Genomic DNA, 14076 nt, shown 5'->3' with positions numbered 1-14076 from the left:
GCGTTAGTGTATTCCATGCGTACGACTTGTAAATGCCTGCTTGCCGATAGTGGCATGAGTATCAAATAACCACCCTTTTCAAATCATAAGGCGTTTTTGTTTTTTAAGTAATGAGGATTGATATAATGCAATTTCCATGTTCTGACTAATGGCCCATCTTTACCACCAGCCGATTGGTGGGCTCCTCTAATTGTTCCTGGCCATGAATATTGTTCCAAATTTCCATCCACAGGTGGGCTCATATTCGCCCTGGTAACACCACAATCCACCCCGTCCATTAGATGCATTATTCCATGTTACCACATGGGGCCAAATGTCAACCTGAACCAAAACTCAAGTGGGCCACACCATGAGGAACAGTTGGAGGTACACCATGAGGAACAGTTGGGGGTTCGAGTCCTTAACTCAATGGTAGACTCTGAGGAGTTTCAACAGGAGGCCTTCGGTTCAATACCCATAGGTGGGGAAATCCCACCATGGCGTGTGTCGAGTATCGTGTGTAAAAAAAAAACCTCTTCCACTGTCTTTTGGCCCACCATGTTCTATATGTGCCATCTAATTGATTCATTAGACAAGCCCCACTATGATGAAGGGCACACCAAAAATAGGCTATTCCAAGCCAAGGTGAGACACACCACGTGTGTTTTGAGGTCATAAGCATGATTTTACATTTTTCCACTTTGTTGTGGCCAACCTAAGTTTTGGATTGACCTGATTTTTAGTTTTTAAGATAAGCATGATTGGAGGAGGACATGATGGACCGATTGGATCCTTTCACAATTATTGTGGGACTGACAGCTGCCCAATACCACTAAAGTTGCGGTGGTTCCAGTACCATATGACTGCACCTCATCCAGCTATTTAAGGATTTCTCATCTTAGTTGGCTACCAAATTTTCTTTTATCAATCATATATTGGTTGATGTAGGACACGGGACATATGTATTTTTTTTGTTAGGAGGTGGAAAGAAGTTCAAACAAAAGTGAAAGTAGTTCAATAAATTCAAATCCAATCCTATATGTAACTACCCGGTGTGTTTGGTTCTAAGAAATTCATTCAACCCACATTGTGAGTTACGTCCGTCACTTCGTGAAAAAGTGTATGCTTCTTAGTCAAAACTATGATTTTCATTATCAAAAAAAAATTTTAAAAATAGTAATTCTAATTGTTATTGTATTTATTCAATTTTAGAGTTTTGAGATCATCTTCTTTTTAAAAAATTATTTGTAATAATGCTAGGAACACTCGAAAAAGTTTATTTAACGTTTTTATTTTTGATAAATTTAACATTTATATAGATTTTTTACTATTATGTATAATTAAGAATTAGGGTTTAAATTTTCTTTATTAGCAGTCCAATCGAGAAAATCATAAACATTAGACATTATTCCAATAAAAAACATTTGAATTTTCTTTCTTTTTTTCTTAGTAATTCCAAAAGCTACCCTGTGAATTCGGGGTATTTTCTACTGGAGGAAAACAATGATCTTTCTCTCATTATTTCATGTTCTTTCCTCATTATTTCCCACAAAGTGAAAGGTTCAATTCTCGATCTAGATCATCCACCACTTCTAACATTGTCTTGAGTGTCGTTTCTTCCCGCATGCGTTCACATTCTCACTTTTTTTTCAACGCACACCCCCATACGTACCCATCCACTCACACTATCTTGGAATTTCACCACAATTAATGGGTACTCAAACCCATGACCTAGCCTTGAAACTCTTGTGAGTCACTTTAGTCTAACACCAAAGTACTTAATTGTGGGTAATGCCACGTGTGATTCCTTCCACGAGGAGCCAAAAGGATTCTTCATAATCTGAACCTTCCATCTGAAAGGCCCCACCTTGGATGGGCCACATTCCATACACCATGTCAATCAGATATCTTAAAACAAGACTTCTTTATTCATGCATACACAATAGACAATATAGCTGAATTTGGACTATTGATTACTCCAATCGAATGTGACAGTTGGACGGTTATGATTAATCAAGTACTGTGATTATTGAATTATAACCCATCCATCATTCTGCCCACCAGGTGGACGGTTTGGATCATCCAATGGTACAGATATCAGTCCCAACCAATGACACATTTTAGAGTATCAATATTCATGTCCTACCCATAATGCTACATCCACTATGCATCCATGTCATACATAGCAATCATAGAGTTCCACACGTGTCATGATAACTGTCATACAACTCATGAGCCATTAAAAGTCCTAGCAAGCTTGTTTTTCACTCACCTTGTAATTGTAAGTGGATCATCCCACATTCTCATTTCTTTACTACCAAAATACTCTACCTTGGTACTTAGCACCATTAACAAACAAAAGTTGGGGTCTGATTACCAGCTGTGGAAATCTCTTTTGGGTTTTATTAACAAATATACATGAAGAATATAAAAACTTTGATACGCTTGAAACTCTCTTCCTTCCTACTCATGCACCAACTAACTGTACACACCACACACATGTAACTCAGATCAAACCGTCCAAATCATGGGTCTTACTTTAGATGATTCCATTATAAAAAACTACACTGAAATGGTATCTAAATAGACTGATGGAGTAACATCTAATGGCCGAGTAAGATGGAAAATTATCAACGGTCGAAATTCAACAAACAAATGCCCGTCAATCAGAGCTAGGATTGTCCACGAAATCTGATTCTGAGGTCATGGGCTTATCTCCGGTGGGTCCCATGATTTGGACAGCTTAACCTGAGTTACATGCATGTTTCCCACGTGTGTAACTTTGAGTGCATGTGCATGAACCATCATGCTCTGCCATAGTATCAATTACAAAAGCAATGAGATGCCAAAATCCAACGGTTACAAAAGAAAGAGCACAAGATGCTCCTGGTGGGCCCCATTATCAAACCATGCTTTCCAGAAACCAATGTAAGCCTGCTCTCTCTTATTAAATAAACAGCAGATTTCCCGCCCCCTTTGTGTGCACGTGACAATGTTGGCCTGCAAGAAAATCTCCACCCCAGATTCCCTCCTACCCATATCCCCAATCCATCCAACGGTCTTGATTGAATCTAGGGTTTTGCTTACGTAAGCCTTAACGTATGTGAGGGTGTATTTAAGTGGCAGCTCACCCCTCAATCCTTCATGGGCTGATGCAGTGCCTCAACAGTAGTATTATGGCCCGATGGCCATTTTGGTCATTTGGGTGGGGTGGTTTTTCAAACGTTTGGAGTCGATGGAGCTCCCTTCGATCCAACCCAGAGGGGACAGATGGTGTACGCGTCTGCTGGTTCATGGATACCTTTGAGTGCGCAGGTTAAGAGGATGGTGCGCAGTTTAAGGGTGCGCATGAATAAGGAGACGAGCTAGCCTTCTTCTTTTCTTGCTTGGATTGAAGGGAGCTCCAATGACATCTCTTATTTCTCTTTTTCTTTCTTTCGTTTCTCTTATATCTAACGTGCGGAAAGCACACGTATGGTATTTGGGACCGTCAATCTGGTGGGCTAGCCCAAAATTGTATTGATTTGAACAGTTCTGACATATCCGATGTGGTGTTTTCACCCATAAACATGGATCTTTGCAATTCTATCAATTAATCGTCCTTTTTTAAGGCCACTCATCATCATCATTCGGATGATGTCCCGTCCCACAAAATCGACGGTCTGATCACCGTATATAGGTACCGCGTGTGCACTTGAGATATCTCGGTGCCCATTTCATAGAAATCAGTGAAGCGGTCGTGTCGCGTCGCCGTTCCAAGAAGAGTTCATTTTGCCTCTGTCGCAACTGAGAGTCCAGCGTGTGTCGCCAGCCACTGGGCCCAAGCGATGAGATAATCTGCTTATTTGAACCGTTTATATTATCTTTAATACCATAAATAAGCTATTTTTTCGTAATCATATTTCAGTGATGATACTAACTTTTGATTTTTAGATTTGTATTTGAACCGTTAATAATTTTCTTTTCTTTGGTTTGAATTCATCTATGACTAAAGATTTTCTGTTCAGAGTAATTTTATTAGTGTAATCTGTATACCATATATTCCGAGGCATGGATAGTTGTGATCATTAAATCACTTATTATGTGGGCCCCAGTGGCGGCAACAGACTGGGTACTGAAACACGACAGATGATTAAAAAACAAAAAACTCAGTTATGATACGAATAAGATCATGGAAGCTTGCTGAGCCCACATGCGAGTACGAGGAAACCCTCTACACGCTGCAGGATGGCCCAGCGTAGCATGCAGGTATGATATCTAAGCCATCCACTTGGTGGATCCCTTGGATATGTACTCGCACAAAATATCATCTGGTTTTCTTATTTGGTGATCCACGATATTAGAAAATAGTGGACGGATTAGAAAACTTCATCCAAGTTTTCTTAGGCCGTTTTTCTCTAAAATGCGCCACCTTATGGGGTTGACTCAAACTCTTCTTTCTCCAAGATATCTACATTGTGGAAGCCCTCTGATGGATGGATTGGATCTCGTAGCCAAATTCCATGCTGGCAGATATTGTGGCGTGTACATGAGCTCCCTTGTATACGCGTGTGGGCGTTGTAATGCTTCATACCATATACTCCACAGGATCATGCACGTACTTATTCTAAACCGTCCATTTCGTTCGTCCCACTGAGTGAGCCATCATCAGAGGTTCACATTGGTTGGATGATGCTAACCATCTGATACTTGCTGAATTTGAACAGTGGATAATATCTCTCATTCATTCTGTTTGATGGCCGGCGATCACGTGGTTATCACATGTTTGGTGGGATTCTTGGGTCAGGCAACAACCCTAATTGGCCTACAATTTGGAGGGCTCGGATTTCAGTAAATTTATCCCATTTGCCTGGTGTGGTCTGATGTGCTCTACCCTACCTGAGTATGGTGCAATTCCTTACAAGTTCGATATTTTTCCATATCGTTTTTTATTTTTATTTTATTTATTTAATTATTTTTGTGCAGCCGTGCCAGTGAAAGGTAGAAGCTACGTGGCTCGATCTTGGGCACCCATCATATATACCCAGAATGACCGTCGATCAGACCGTCCAAATCGTTAAGATCATCATGGATGCATCATGGACAAAAAAACACACTGATCAGTAGATCCTAACTGTCCATTTTGTGGGCATTAGTGATCAATTTCAATAGGTAAAATTAAGCGACTGAGATCATCGGATCAGATTGATATTGGTCCATGCTCAACCCACAATATTGTCCAACATTTGGACGATCTAGATTGAAATACATTTATACTACATGTACTTTAGTTGGGAAACACATCATGCTCGGCTCATCTTGAAGAACACACCATTGTATGGTACTCTTACGAAGCAGAGTGGATGATGCTTGCTCTCACTCGTTGTACACTTGGCATAACTTACAAGAAATCGATTCCACGCCGTCGAACTTGTGGACCCCGTGATTGATGGGCATGATCCAGTAATCCATTTAAAGCAACTAAGTGGCCCATTTTGGAAGAATCCTCCAAAGCTTGGGAATTTCTATTGAAAATTAGGTGAGGCTATGATGTATCACAAACGATCGATTGTAAAAGGAATAGTTATACTTGCTTTGTTAGTTAGCACGAATGTGAAATTACAATAGTTATACTTGCTTTGTTAGTTAGCAAGAATGTGAAATTTCTCTAGTTGGTGATCTTTGCCTGTTGTAGCAGCGTTCTGATGCATCTGAATGTGGATAGTTACGGTCTAATTCGAGCTAGTTGAGCCATGTTTAGGTGATCCAAACCATCGATCTAAACTGTCCCATCATGGATTGGGCATGCACCTTAAGCTTTGGTGGTTCAATACATTCAACGGTTGTGATCACCTCTGGTGATTAGAGTGGATAAAGAGAACTCATCACATGAAGACAATGATGCCACAGTTTATTGTGCCATACCATCTTACTTGTGTTGGATATAATGTTGAAAATCAATGGTTTTCCAAAATAAAAATTCAAAATTCAAAATTTTCAAAATTTTGGGGTTTTCCCGCCAAAACACTTTTTAAAAATTTTGAATTAAAAAAGTGCGGTGTATGCTTTGTCCCACATCGGAAATGGTTGAAATCTTTTTGTGGTTTATAAGAGATGTTGTGAAGAGTATTTTTATTTGGAGCTTTTGGAGGAGGTGATACATGGGACGCGCTCGGGCAGTGAGGCAGTGTGGTTGTAGTGACGCTAGATGGTCCACATTGCACTTCGCACGTATCGCAAAGTGGTCGCTCCCTCACGACCTTACGCGAACCGGCGCGATCGCGGTGCGATGGGTCTAGTGCGATGAATCTGGTCAGAGCCTTAAGGCGGTGTGGATCTGAAATGGTCTGTGGCTTTATAGGTGACTGAGAACGGTCGGATCTTAAATCCGAAACATTCAGCAGTTTCAGAAAATGGCTCTATGCCTTGAAAGCCAAACAGTTCGAAAATGGACGGACCATGATGATCCAATGGTCAAATCCTTTGATCCGAGGACCATAAACGTTTGTGATTAATGGACAACGGCCAGAAACATTTTTCAAACATTTTGGACCATTGATAGCAGTCTAGCAACGGTCCACTACCTGATGCCTATATAAACTGGACCATTCCAATCCGTTTTCATCATCTCAACACACTCCTCTCTCCCATCAGATCAGATACAATCCATAAGCTTCATTCTAAAATACTTAGAATATCTCCACCGTCTGAATCTGCCAAAATAAATCTACTGCGTTAAAATTGTTCCCAGTGGACCTATCGTGATTATTGCACGCTGGATCCAGAAGGCTTGTCTTATCCTGGAAGCAATTCGCTTGTAACTCATCAGCAGTTAATAAGGGGGTGAATCACGCTTTAAAGATAGCGTATTTATACGTAATTCAGCCTAGTGAAACATTTGATTTTTAAAATTTTTTTTAAAATATTTTCGGTGTATCCAAAATAATATTTCCTACAATCTTAAAGCGTGATTCCATGGACACCGAAAGTGTTGCATCAGTCAAACTGATGAACCAGGATCTTATTCGATTGGACCGATTTGATAGTTCAAATTTCACTAGATGGCAAGACAAACTAAAATTCCTACTAACCGCTCTGAAGATCTACTAAATCCTGGACCCAACTCTCCAGCCTCTGCCTGAAGCAAAGGATACTGATACTCTTGAACAAGTTGCTACTAGGATCAAGCGACAAGAAGATGAAATGCTCTCTCTGATCATTTGTATGATTTGTACATGGGGACCACATCAGCGAAAGAAATTTGGAGCACGCTGGAGTACAAATACAAGGCTGAAAAGAAAGGTACACAGAAATTTCTAATTGCCAGGTATTTTGACTTCACGATGGTAGACAATCTACCGCTGCTTGCCCAAATCCAAGAATTGCAGCTTATTGTAAATAAAATAAAAGCCATAAAAATTGATCTTCTTGAATTCTTTCAAGTCAGAGTTATAATCGCAAAATTAACTCCAAGTTGGAAAGACTACAGGAAGAAACTACTGTATAAATTCGAAGAATTTACCTTGGAACAAATCCAAAAGCATCTTCGTATTGAAAAAGAATCCCGTAACCGAGACAAAAAGGATGATGCTAATGGTGCATCCTCATCCAAGGTGAACGCAGTAGAACGGCCATCCCAAAATAATACCTATGAGAAAGCTGATTCCCTTAAATCTAACAAAGATCAAGAGAAATTCAAGAAAACCCAAAAGAAGAAAAACGGCAAACCTAAGGGAGCTTGCTATGTCTGTGGCAAGACCGAGCATTTCGTTCAAGTCTGTAGGGACCGAAAAAAGCCTAAGAAAAAGGCTAATGCAGTAGACGATGAAATCATATCCATAGTCACAGAAGTGAACCTAGTTCAAGATAAAATTCCTGGTTGGTGGTATGATACAGGTGTCACAGTCCATGTATGCAATGATCGATCTGCCTTCAAAACCTATGAAGACGAGACTAATGGTCAGGAGGTTCAAATGGGAAATGATGGACGATCTAAAGTTGCAGGAAAAGGAACCGTGGAATTATTCTTTACCTCTGGAAAGAAGGTAATTCTAACCAACGAACTGCATGTCCCAAACATGAAAAGGAATCGTGTCTCAGGGGATCTCTTAAGCAAGCCTGAGATTAGGGTTGTGTTTGAATCAGACAAGCTGAACTTATTTAAGAATGAGAACTTTGTGGGTAAGGGATACGCTTGTAATGGGATGATCAAATTATCTCTGAATGAAAAGAATTCTTCTGCTTACATGATTGAATCTGTAACGCTATGGCATGGTAGACTAGCTCATATTGGCTACAGTACCATAAAACTCATGGCTAAGAACGGCCTAATATCATACAATGATAGTGACAAAGATAAATGTGAAGTACGCATACGGTCTAAAATTATCAAGAAACCATTCCCTAGTGTTGAGAGATCATCTCAAATATTAGACCTAGTGCACACTGACATATGTGAACTAAATGGCATTCTTACCCATGAAGGTAAAAGGTACTTTATAACGTTTATAAATGATTGTTCAAGATATGTATATGTATATCTAATAAAATCAAAAGCTGAAGCATTTAATGCATTCAAGATCTATAACTCCGAAATAGAAAATCAATTAGATAAAAATATTAAAATCCTTTCGGAGTGACCGAGGAGGAGAATATTTCTCTAATGAATTTTCTAACTATTGTGAAGAACATGGCATAATACATCAGTGCACAGCACCTTATACACCACAACAAAATGGTGTAGCAGAGAGAAAAAAAGGACATTAGTAGAAATGGTCAACTCAATGCTAATACAAGCACAGTTACTATTAAACATATAGGGAAAAGCACTGTTAGCTGCATGTTATGCTTTAAACCGAATTCCGTCTAAGAAAACTAAGACCTCTTCATATGAAATATGGAAAGAAAGAAAACCAAACATAGGGTATCATAGAGTGTGGGAGTGTCTTTCATACTACAGAACACCAGAACCTAAAAGAACTAAATTAGGACCAAGAGCTATCAAGTGCGTCCTTATAGAATATGCACAACATAGTAAGGCCTATAAACTTATAGACTTAGATACTAATGTAATCATAGAGTCTAGAGATGTAGAGTTCTTTGAGAATTCTGTATTCACGGAGAAAAAGAATGCTGAGATACAATCTCCTAATGAAACTATAAAAGAAACACAAATAGAAGAGAAAACTCTTGGTGAACCTCGTAGGAGTCAAAGAGTAAAAGTAGAAAAGAGTCTTCATCCTAATCAAATAGACTCTCAACGACTATCTTTCATCTAGTTGAGGGTGATAGAGAGAAGATAATTAGAAAAATACCTATGGTTTTAACTATAGAAGATGAACTTAAAACCTTTAGTGAAGCTATGACTTCAAGAGACTCCGCTTTTTGGAAAGAAACCATTAATGATGAAATGGATTCCATAATGTCTAACCAAACATGAGAATTGGTAGATCTACCTCCAGGTTCTAAACTAATAGGTTGTAAGTGGGTATTTAAGAAAAAATATCATACAGATAGTACAATTCAAACCTTTAAGGTAAGATTAGTTGCTAAGAGTTTTCGACAAAAAGGAGGAATCGATTATTTTGACACTAATTCACCAGTAGCTCAAATAACATCGATCAGGATCTTATTCGATTTAGCATCTATACATCATCTTCATATCCATCAAATAGACGTGAAGACAGCATTCCTGAATGGTGATCTTGATGAGGAGGTTTACATGGAGCAACCAGAAAGGTTTGTTCTACCAGGAAATGAAAGAAAAGTGTGTAGACTTGTTAAGTCTTTGTGTGGATTAAAGCAAGCACCAAAACAGTAGGATGATAAATTTGATTCTAAAGTTCTGTCTTATGGTTTTGAACATAATATTACTGATAAATGCATATATTTAAAAATGTGTGATGATTATATTATAATCATATGCTTGTATGTAGATGTTATGTTAATAATCAGTAATAAAATAGAAGGTGTAACTGAAACCAAAAAGTTTCTCTCTTCAGTTTTCAAAATGAAGGATCTTGGACAAGTGGATACCATATTAGGTATCAACGTTAAAAACCATAGTGGGGGTTTTGCATTATGTCAGGCTCATTATATTGAGAAAATAATAAACAAGTTTAATCACTTGAAAATTAAAGAGGCAAAGACCCATTTTGATCCAAGTATTAATTTAAACGAAAATAGTGGACGAGTAGTTTCACAACTAGAGTATGATAGTGCTATAGGCAGTCTTATGTATGCAATGCAATGCACAAGACCGGATATAGCATACGCTGTGAGTAAAATAAGTAGGTTTACAAGTAATCCAAGTGTTGAACATTAGAAAGCAATAAGTAGAGTTCTAGGTTATCTTAAAGAAACCAAAAAACTAGGGCTATTTTACTCAAAATTTCTAACAGTATTGGAAGGATATACCGATGCAAGTTGGATATCGAGTGCAGGGGACAACAAGTTCACTACAGGGTGGATATTCACCCTAGGAAGTGTAGCTGTATCTTGGGGATCAAAGAAACAAACTTGCATAACGCACTCAACTATGGAATCTGAGTTCATAGCTTTAGCTGCTACAGGCAAAAAGGATGAGTGGTTAAGGGATCTTCTATTAGAAATTTCATTCTATGCGAAACCTATACTGGCTGTTTCACTTCATTGTGATAGTGAAGCCACTCTAGCGAGAGCCTATAGCGGTACCTATAATGAGAAGTCCAAACACATAAGTTTAAGACATGACTATGTAAGGCAATTGAATCAAGATGGAATCATTGCGATTTCATATGTAAAGTCAAGTAATAACCTGGCTAATCATTTTACTAAACCTCTACCGAGAGAGGTAGTAAGGACAACATCTAGAGGGATGGGGTTGAAACTCTTTACTTAAAGTTTCACCAGTGAAAAAAACCCAACCCTAAATTAGAAAATCTTTAAATATTGAGTTTAATGGGTAACAACAATTCACTGATAAATGAAATGTTTCAGCACTAAATAAATTAATAACCTCATCCAGGATGATCATGCTGGCCGTCATAAAAGAAGGATGAGTATTAAAACTCTTAATGAAGTCCAGTCAAACGGGATAAATGTCTTAAACGGAAACACTGGAAGGATTTCACCTATGTGAACGTAGAAGTGGTGCCGCTTCTCATAAGAGTTAGAGTCATTTCGAGATCGTTCATGAAACAGAATAAGCACATAGCCATTAAAAGTGCTAAGCGAGATTATGAAAGAACACATAATGCAGAGAGCTATTGTGTGTGTAGTATTTTCGGTTATATCATATACAAATAACTGGTTCAATGCTGCGGTAACCAAAAATTTCGAAATAACTTTAAAATCTTACACTGAGGAAATATTCAAATCGCAAGATATCTTTCTTTATGTATAATAACTGTTATTATTCTGGCAGCGTTTTCATTGTTTTAAAAACCAGTGGGGAATTGTTGAAAATTAATGGTTTTTCAAAATAAAAATGAAAATTTTAAATTTTTCAAAATTTTGGGATTTTCCCGCCAAACGCTTTTTGAAAATTTTGAATTAAAAAAGTGCGGTGTATGCTTTGTCCCACATCGAAAATGGCTGAAATCTTTTTGTGATTTATATGAGATGTTGTGAAGAGTATTCTTACTTGGAGCTTTTGGAGGAGGTGATACAATGGTTGCGTGCACTGGAACACACGCACGCACGTGCGCGCGCGCTCAGGCTCGGGCACGGGCATAGGCAAGGGCGTGGGCAGTGAGGCAGTGTGGCTATACTGGCGCTAGATGATGCACTTCGTACGTGCGCATCGTGTCGCAGAGTGGTTGCTCCCTCGCTACCTTACGCGAACCAACGCGAGAGGTGCGACCTCGGTGTCAGAGCCTTAAGGCGGTGTGGATCTGAAATGGCTTGTGGCTTTATAAGTGACTGAGAACGGTCGGATCTTAAATCCGAAATGTTCAGCAGTTTCAAAAAATGGCTTTATACCTTGAAGGCTAAACAGTCCGAAAACGGATGGACCATGATGATCCAACGGTCAGATCCTTTAATCCGACAATCAGAAACGTCTGTGATTAATGGACAATGGCCAGAAATATTTTTCAAATGTTCTGGACCATTGATAGCAGTCTAGCAACGGTCCACTACCTGATGCCTATATAAACTGGACTATTCCAATCCGTTTTCATTATCTCAATACACTCCTCTCTCCCATCAGATCAGATACAATCCATAAGCTTCATTCTAAAATACTTAGAATATCTCCACCGTCTGAATCTGCCAGAATAAATCTACTGCATTAAAATTGTTCCCAGTAGACCTATCGTGATTGCTGCACGCTGGATCTAGAAGGCTTGTCTTACCCTAGAAGCAATTCGCCTGTAACCCATCAGCAGTTGATAAGGGGGCGAATCACGCTTTAAGGACAACGTATTTATACATGATTCAGCCTAGTGAAAGATTTGATTTTCGATTTTTTTTTTTTAATATTTTCAATGTATCCAAAATAATATTTCCTACATATAAGTACCATGAAAAACACCTAACTGAATTAAAACCTGCATTTGGTATCACAACTTATATGGCTCACTTTTATGCACGTGTATTTCAGTTGTCATGCATGAAGGGCACATATGGATGGACGATGTAGATAAAAGACATATTAACTTGGAGCTTATAAGTGTAGAGGATTTCAAAATCCATTTAAAAAATAAATAAATAATCCCATGTCTCATGTGTTAAGAGCTTCATTTCTTATGTATAAATTCAAGATTCCACATTCAATAAAATACAAGCAATTAATTATCAATATTTTAAATTACATTTTCTCATAGTTTTAGTTTTTATTATATATTAGAGCCTCTTATACAAAGCTCTTAATCATTTGCATATCCCCGACAATCTCCATCCAAAATCCAACAAGACGTCTCTCTGTCACACACCAACTCATATTTCAGTCGAAAGCATCTCACCACATTCCATGAGTGAAACGTATCTTCCATGTAGGAACAAAACCAATCAAATTTATGGAAACCTATTTATGGTCCACAAACCTGCAGCCCTGCCTCGATCCCTAAGCTCCTGTTGAAACCAGATGATATGATATCTAGATTAATTTAATCATTCTCATCATTTCCAAACAAGCAATGAAGTTTATAATCCACAAAATGCAATTTAATACCATGGAATTTTCATACTAAAGTTTATTCTAATGCAAGACTTAGGTGGATCACATCACAGGGAACTCCGTAAAACTATGCCAAAAAAACTCTAAACATCATTTGATGTGAGTCACAAGATTTTTGGCCAGTTTGGAACGTGGGATTAAATGGTATTAAATTGCGTTAGGTGTAATTAACACCATTATTACATAATAATTACATGCTTTAAAATATCGGACATGGATTAAATACTAATATACCAAGTTATGTGGGTCCCACCATGATGTATGTTTTGTATCCACACTGTCCATCCATTTGGAGAGACCATTTTAGGACATGAGCCAAAGAATAAGTGAGGTCCAAATCTCAAGTGGACGCCACCACACAAAATAGTGGAGAAAGTGACGCCAACCATTAAAAACTTCTAATGCCAACAAGAGTTTTTGATCAAGCTGATATTTGTTTTTTTCCCTTATCTAATGTCAATGTTAACTTATGAACAGGTTAATCTCAAATAAACATCACGGTGGACCTTAGGAAGGTTTCAACAGTAGGCGTCACTCTCTCCACTGTTTTCTGTGGTGGGGTCCACTACAACTTTGGATCTGCCTCATTTTTTAGATCATGCGGTAAAATGATCTCTCCAAATGGATGGACGTTGTAGATACAATACATACATTATATATGATGAGACCCACTGATCTTGGTGATGTCACTTCAGTAGCAAGTCTAGTTGCTCGATCAACCTGTCCATAGCGAATCCGCGTTCGAATAAATCATGGTTTTTGACCATCTAATCCCACATTTGGGATCAAATTCGTTGGAATTGTTCAACCGATCTGTTCTTGGGCACAACCAATTCGTTTTATTTTATTTAATATAAGCGTATCAAGCGTCAGACGCAACTGGAGTATCAAATAACTCCCCTTAAATAATAATAAATAAATAAATAACCACACCAGCTCAGCATGGATTTAGGGTTTCT

At 38.4% G+C, this 14076-nt stretch overlaps 1 long non-coding RNA gene across 1 annotated transcript; it reads left to right on the top strand.

The window, feature by feature from the left end:
* The first annotated feature begins 3489 nt into the window (after positions 1-3489).
* LOC131247177 (uncharacterized) lies at positions 3490-5577 on the top strand. Its single transcript, XR_009171557.1, has 2 exons — positions 3490-4227; positions 4945-5577. It is a non-coding gene; the product is annotated as an uncharacterized LOC131247177 (long non-coding RNA).
* The last annotated feature ends 8499 nt before the right edge of the window (positions 5578-14076 follow it).

Source organism: Magnolia sinica, chromosome 5 (assembly GCF_029962835.1).
Source record: "Magnolia sinica isolate HGM2019 chromosome 5, MsV1, whole genome shotgun sequence".
In the NCBI taxonomy this organism is placed as follows: Eukaryota; Viridiplantae; Streptophyta; class Magnoliopsida; order Magnoliales; family Magnoliaceae; genus Magnolia; species Magnolia sinica.
Note: the sequence above shows the minus strand (reverse complement) of the source record. Positions and strands in the feature narration are given on the sequence as shown.